Source organism: Chelonia mydas, chromosome 5 (assembly GCF_015237465.2).
Source record: "Chelonia mydas isolate rCheMyd1 chromosome 5, rCheMyd1.pri.v2, whole genome shotgun sequence".
In the NCBI taxonomy this organism is placed as follows: Eukaryota; Metazoa; Chordata; order Testudines; family Cheloniidae; genus Chelonia; species Chelonia mydas.
The window spans coordinates 91618067-91625343 of NC_051245.2; the positions used below are offsets into that span (position 1 = coordinate 91618067).

General features: G+C 47.0%; 1 long non-coding RNA gene across 1 annotated transcript; it reads right to left on the reverse strand.

Annotated features, from left to right (window-relative positions):
- Positions 1-223: 223 nt before the first annotated feature.
- On the reverse strand, positions 224-7044 carry LOC122466066. Its single transcript, XR_006291286.1, has 2 exons — positions 6983-7044; positions 224-1794 (listed from the first exon to the last, which is right to left on the reverse strand). It is a non-coding gene; the product is annotated as an uncharacterized LOC122466066 (long non-coding RNA).
- Between the last annotated feature and the right edge of the window lie 233 nt (positions 7045-7277).

Here is a 7277-nt window from a genome sequence, read left to right on the forward strand (position 1 = left end):
GTTATATTTTTTTTTAATACAAATAGTGAGCTCCTGAGCATTGGATCAAATTAACCCATTATTAGATTAAGAGAGAGAGACACACAATGTATATTCTATATTATATGCTTATTCACTATATATCTTATGACTACTGTACAAATACAACTCCTGTGCATAAGAGATACAGAAAGACTGTGCTTGCTCTGCCCACAAACACATGGGATTTTTTATGATGTTTTTCCCAATCGGAGCCTTTTTAATGCCTTTCACTCCCAGTTGATTATGTATGGCACAAACGTGACGTGTTCTCTGCCTATGTCTTTTTTCTCTTTTGCTTGTATTTTCATATGTGCGCTGGCAAAATTATCTATTTCTAATGCAGGATCATACTTTCTTTCCTCACTTGCCCATTTGTCCACTTAAACATCCGTTAAAGACAATCATTTTTAATCTTGTCAGGGGTATGTGCGTTGTGGGGATGAAAATTAGTTATTAGCTTAACTTTTCATCCATGCATAATAGGATGCTAAAATCAGAGATGTTTGCTTTGGGCCATGGGAAGCATCGTACTCTGAGCCTACAAGTTCTGAATTTATAAAATGTAATATATTTAAAAAAAACAAACAAACAGAAGGCAAGTGCCTGCTTAAAATAATGAAAGGAAAAAGACTGCTTCTTATATATTGTCTGTTATAGTGTCTGCAAGGTGGTGAAAGCACCTTTGTACCTGCGATAATAGGAAGAACATACTGTAGTTTCTGCGATTTGTTAAAATATTATTGTGGCTAACAAAGCAAAAAAGCTATAGTAGGATCATCCTCTAGTCAGGATTTCCCTCCAAAACAGGAATCAGTCTTGTGAGGTACTGAACACCCTCCATTCCCACTGATGCCCAGCAGCACTTTGCATCATTAAACCCTGTAAACAGAGTAACTATAAACAGGAGAAGGCATATCTGGCAAAAAACAAAAACTCCTACTCTTAAAGCAATACCAGGGACTCTCATCACCCTCAGTATTTAAAGGGGAACTGGCATCTCTTGAGTAAGATGTCATATGAAAGGTCAGATCTTCGCTCCCCACTGGGAACAGCTGCAGCAGGACTAGGAGCCAGGGATTTCTCCTTGCTACTTCCTACACAGAGCAGTGGCAATGTTGCTTTTCCTCCCCCTCTTCTTCTGCTTTTGTTAAATCAGCCAGAGCTGGGGGTGGGGAGTTGATAGAAGTTAATTGCTACATTCCATGGGGACTATCTTGGGATCTCTATAATTGGCATTGAAAGGAATCAGTAGGTTCAGAAACTTTCAAGAATACCTTTTGGTGTCCCAGTCCTCTCCCCTGTGTGCAGGTGCATGGCATATGGCATCTTCTAAAACTGGCTACTTAACAAATACACGTAAGCATAATGGCTGGTTTTATAAGCGAGGCAGTGTTGCGCACCAGTGTGCTGGATGACAGGATCGAGCATTTGGACTGCCTACCAAGTGTTGATGAAAAGCCACACAGATTCTCAATTCAGAAATTCCAGTTTTTCCTCTGTTCCTGTGTTCATTTTCTTTATCAGCAGGGGATGACTTAGACTTTCAAAACGGATTAACATTTTTAAACTGTGGGAGCACTTTGTGTGGCATGTCAAATGATTTTAACCCTTCACTTGCCATTCCTTGCTGCAGCTCCTCTGTGTTTTTGGAATATAGGTTCAGCCAGAATATCAGCACTTCGGAAGTGATGTACTTTATCTTCAGGATGTCCTTGGAGTTGTGTTTCTGACCAACTTGCACGGTCCAGGAGGCATCAGCTAAATCAATTAGCACTTTTGAAAGTACAAGAATAATATAATTAACTGTTATGCCTAACTGAAGTAAAACGAAAAACATACGTTATTTCAACTTTTTCCTCTCTCCTCCTTGTCCCCCTCACGATCCGCCTCCAAATACAGGAGAACTCAAGCAAAAGCAAAGGGAATGATTTCTTGCCTCTTGGGGAAGCATATTTTAACTGTTCTCTGCACAGTACACATTTTAGAACCAGCATGAGTGAGGAACCACAGCACTTAAAAGTTGGACAGCACATGATGGCTTTTTTCCATCCCAATAAAGAAATGGTTACTTACTGTAACTGTGATTCTTCAAGACGTGATGCAGATGAGTATTCCACTTAGGTGTGTGCACTCCCAGCATCCTGGAGCCAGAGAATTTTGCCTAGCAGTGGCCACAGTGGGGCAATGCTTGAGCCTTTTGCCCATATCCCCTCTCCTGGCTATATGAGGTGGTGCCTCCCCAACCCACTCAGTTCCTTCACATTGAACGCCCAGAGACTAGCCTCTGATGCAGAGGGAATGGAAAGTGGGTCATGGAATACTCATCTGCATCACAGCGCCATATGGAGTTGAAGGTCCAGAGCAGCAAACCAGTTGTTCTGAGTCAATGCGGGGAGGAGAGTCGATAGGATGACTATATGGAACTGCATGTATCTGATATATTTGTTGAGGGTGCGGAGGTCAAGAATAGGTCTTATCCCTCCCTTGGCTTTGGAAACCAGAAGGTTCTGGGAATAGAAGCCTTGATGCTGGTGTTCCAGAGGAACTTTGTCTTCCAGTCCCAAGGCCAGCAAAGAGTGGACCTGCTTGAGGAGCAGTATCTCGTGAGAGGAGTCCCTGAAGAGAGACGGGGAGGGATGGTTGGGGGGAGGAGTGGAGAGGAACTGGATGACATAGCTCAATCTGATGGTGCTTAGGATCCAGTTGTCAGTTGTAATCAAGCCCAAACATAGTAAAAGCGAGCTAGCCTGTCCCCAAATGGAGGAGGAGTAAAGGAAGCAATGACCGGACCACTAATCTAGACCAAGGAGTCAAAATGAGCACTTGTGGAGTACCAGGGGAGGGCATGTCAACTGGTTGAACCCTGCACCCAATTGCCTCTTCCTCTGGGATCTATGCCTTTTTCTGGGGTAATCCTGCTGTCCTGAGGGAGGAAAATGTTGCTCAAAGGTGCATTGAGGATGGTACTGTTGCTGCTGTTGGCCACTGAAGTGATGCCTTTGCACTGCTGGTGTATACACTCGCAAGGAACATAAGGTAGCTTTAGAATCCTTGAAGGAGTGCAGGGTCTTGTCTGTCTTGTCCAAAACCAAAACCTAGCCATTGAAAGGCAAATCCTGTATTGCCTGCTGCACATCAGGAGCAATGCCTGAATTCTGCAGCCAGGACACCCTTCTCATGATCACCATAGAGGCGATAACTCTGGCTGAAGTGTCCGCGACATATAACGCATACTATAATGAAATCTTGGCCACTAAACAGCCTTTGTTGCTAAATGCCCGAAATTCCTCTTTGGAGGTTTCAGGCAGTAGATCCATAAATTTAGACATAGCTATCCAAATTACAAAGTCATACTTGGACAACAATGCCTACTGGTTCAGAATCCACTTTTGCAGGGAAGAGGAGGTGTAAATCTTCCTGCTCATTATATCAATCCTTTTCGTGTCCTTGTCCTTAGGAATGGACTTAAACTTGTCCTGGCAGGCTCCATCATTCACTGTGGTTATGACTAGGGAGTCTGGGGCCAGATGGGAGTAAAAGCCCTCAAATCCCTGCACCAGGATGGAATAACTTTTCTCCATGTGCTTTGCAGTAGATGGTACTGAAGCCGGAATGCTCCAGAGAACCTTTGCAGGCTCTAGGAATGCATTGTTCATAGGAAGGGCTACTCTCCCAGGGGCAGATGGCTGCAGGATATCCACTAAGTTATGGGTGTTCTCTTGCAGGAACTCTGACTGAATGTCCAGGGAAGCAGCCATGCATCGCAAAATGTCCTAATAGTCCTTGAAATCCTCTGGTATTGCAAGAGAGGAAGAGCCAGGCACTGCTGAATAGTCCAGGGATGAAGAGGAGGCAGTTAACTGTGCCAAGACTGGCTCCCATTCCTTGGCTGCTGGAGCTGGAAGGAGCAGCTCCATGGGCTCCACATGGGGAAGGCTCACTGATGCCTGAACCTGCCATGAGTCCACAGTTCCCGCCACCAATCTGCCTGGCAATCTCACTTTACAGCGAGCTGAGGAGTGCGACCTCTGTGACTGAGGACTGTCCCACAGATTCCACTGGTGGCCAGTAGGTGCTAGGCCAGAGACCCCTGTCCCTACTGCAAAATGAGTGCCCATCCTGATGCCCGCAGTGCTCCATGAACAGTCCCCGATGTGGGTTGGGTGATGGAGAGCAGAGGAGGAAGATCCTGACCTTGATGCAGAGAAGCGTTGGGTTCCTGGGGATAAAGATAGAGCCACTCCCGAAGGAGCGAGTAACCAGTCAGACTCACCTGTCACCCAGCATGGGGCAGGGACCTGTGCCAGTGCTGGAAGTAGTGTCAACCCTGAAGTCAGTGGCAGTACCAAAGCAGCTGACGGTGCCGAAGTGGAGGATGGTGAGAGCTGCCATGGTAACATTGGCAGTACCAGGGAGTTTCCCAGTGCCAAGGAGGTCCCTTGCACTGAGCCCAGTGCTGGCCCTGCTTCCACAGACCGTGGAAGGGGCACATTGGGCTGTGGTGCAAGGGTTCAGTTGTCTGTCCAGCTAACAGGGCTACAAATGATGAAGCCCTGGCAAAGTTCTGGACCAAAGGAGAGGTCAGGACAGAAAGGCAGAGGAAGTCTGTAGCTGCCTGGTACGCCGCTGATGTGGAAGCAGTCAGTGCCGGCATCACCCTCATCAGTACTGGACTCAATGGATGCCCAGAGGCCAGAATCAGAGTTGATGATACAGGGTCTCTAAACTCCCTAGCTAGTACTGGGGAATGGTTAGAGGCAACCATGCCATCCCATGCACCTGCACTAACCCCGTGCTGCTCCCCACTTGACAGAAGTGTCCCTACAAGAATCAGAGTAGTCTTGATTGGTCTTATGCAACCTTTTCCTTGGCACACTCAATGGGGAACAGCTCCTCCATCTCTTTGGAGGTGCTGGAAGTAGTGTCAACCCTGAAGTCAGTGGCAGTACCAAAGCAGCTGACGGTGCCGAAGTGGAGGATGGTGAGAGCTGCCACGGTAACATTGGCAGGACCAGGGAGTTTCCCGGTGCCAAGGAGGCACCGGGAAACTCCAGAGCATGAAACAGTAGCAGTCTCAGAACATGAGGGCAACCTCTGATCCAATGAGGGCCTCAGTTCCGAAGTAAGCCACATGGCCTGGTTGAGCAGGTTCCGCTTTAGGCAAAGATCCCTATCCACCTGAGTCTGTTTCATGAACGATCTACAGATTGAATGTTTCTCCTTGATGTGGGCCTCACACAACACAGCAAGCTCTGCATTTGGGGATCATTGTGGGGAATCACTCCCCCACAGGGCACAATGTTTAAAAACCAGTGAGGGCACGTGACAGGTTGCTCTACTCACCGGTGGATGATGACACCTCCTGGAGGTTCTGGGATCAGCTCAGTCAGGCCAATGCTTCTTCCAGTGGTTACACCCTGTCAGCGTCTCCTCTTCAGCCCCTCTCTCGCTCCAGGAACCACAGCATCCTCTTCATAGCTCAACCCCTCGGCTAGGTCACTATCGCGGTTTCCCCTTCTGGGGTAGGAAAGTCTCTTCTCCCAAACAAGCTCAGGCAATCCTCCTACTCAGTGCTCCACCGGTGCCTGGTTGGTGAATCCAGGCCCACCCTCTACTCTGAGTGCCAGCTTAGGGACCCTCTAGCCAGCAGTCAAGGCCTGTTCCAACCTGTACCTTGCTGCATTTTGCCAAGCCCTTTCCTAACTTTCTGGCTCTCCCTTCTTTCTCTGGGTCTGCCAGCCTCACCACTCCCTCCTCTCAGGGACCAACAGCAGGCTTCATGACTCTGCAGCCTCCAAAACACTCCTCCCTTTTCCCAGGGAGTGACTGTAGCCTTTCCCAGCTGCCCCCTCCTGCCTTTTTTAGAAGCCCTACCTGTCCCTCACAGGTGAGCTTCTCCCTAATTAGCTGCCTACAGCCTAAAGCTCCCCTGCATTTGCAGCCTAATTAGCTGATTGGGCCCACCTGGCCTAATTCAATTCTTGCAGAGCCAGTGTGGGAAGTACACCCCATGATAGGGGAATACTAAATAAGCACAACTAACAATCTAACTAACACTCAGGGTACTACTAACGATATACAACTAGGAAAAAAAGACACTGGAAATAGTGAGAGGTTGTGCGGTTAAGACGGCACAGAACTCCGACTCTTGTCATGGGCGTGGGCGGAAAGAATGAACAGACAGGAGTTGGGGCAGCAGCACCTCATATAACCAGGGGAGGAGCTATGGCCACAGGTTGCAAGCTTTGCTCCTCTATGTGTACTCCTAGGCAAAATTCTCGAGCTCCAGGGGGCTGGATGTGCACACACCGAAGTGGAATACACTGTTGCATCTACTCAAAGAAAAATTATGTGTATGAGATGCACATAGGATCTGCTTCCAGCTGAGAAAACTTTTGAACAATGGCTACTGGCTTCCCTTTCGTCTGCTGTCGCCTGTGGATTACAAGGATCATTCTCTGGTCAAGTATCAAACGTGGTGGTCAGAATGCTAAAGACATGCAGAGTGGAGCAAACTGTATGTTCAGGTAAATGAGGAGCAGAGCTCCCATTGACTTCAGAGGGAGTTGCATTCTTATCTCAAGGACAGAATTTGACCCATAAATAAAGACATAGGGTAGGCTACTAACTGGCTATTGCTTCTTTTAGATCTGTTCATTTCAGTGATGCCAAACACCACAGTGTACATTCCTTGTTTGATTAGTACCACATTTTTTGTTCAAATAATAGTCAGACATAATAAGTGTACGAAGGGGCCACTAACAAAACAAAACTACCTTTTATTCTCTTTCCCAAAAATGTTGTGATAGGCCTCTGAGCACAAGTCTAACAAAATAGCACATCCTAACAATAAGTTACACACACACACACACCTGTTATGTATAGAGTATTTCTTCACCTCAACATCCTTATTTTATGTACCGACCTTAGCTTATGTCTCTCTTAAGATGCACATACTCACAGTTCCTTCTTTGGTTTCTTTTCCCTTAGCATGGCAGTTTGCACAAACACTCCCACGCCCCCTCAGGGCCCCTCCCTCAGCATTCCACCAACTCCCTTTTATGACCCTGCTTTAGAGAGCTCCTAGTTCATCCCATCTGTGCTCACATTAGTGTGGGGTATTGCAAGCTGTTTTTATTATATATTTTTGTAAATTTCACCATTAATGGCCCTGGCCCTTAAGGCTTTCCCCTCCAAAAAAGGCAAACCCTCCCTCCATGTATCCTTCAAAAAGGACAACAGAGCAATGCAACTGG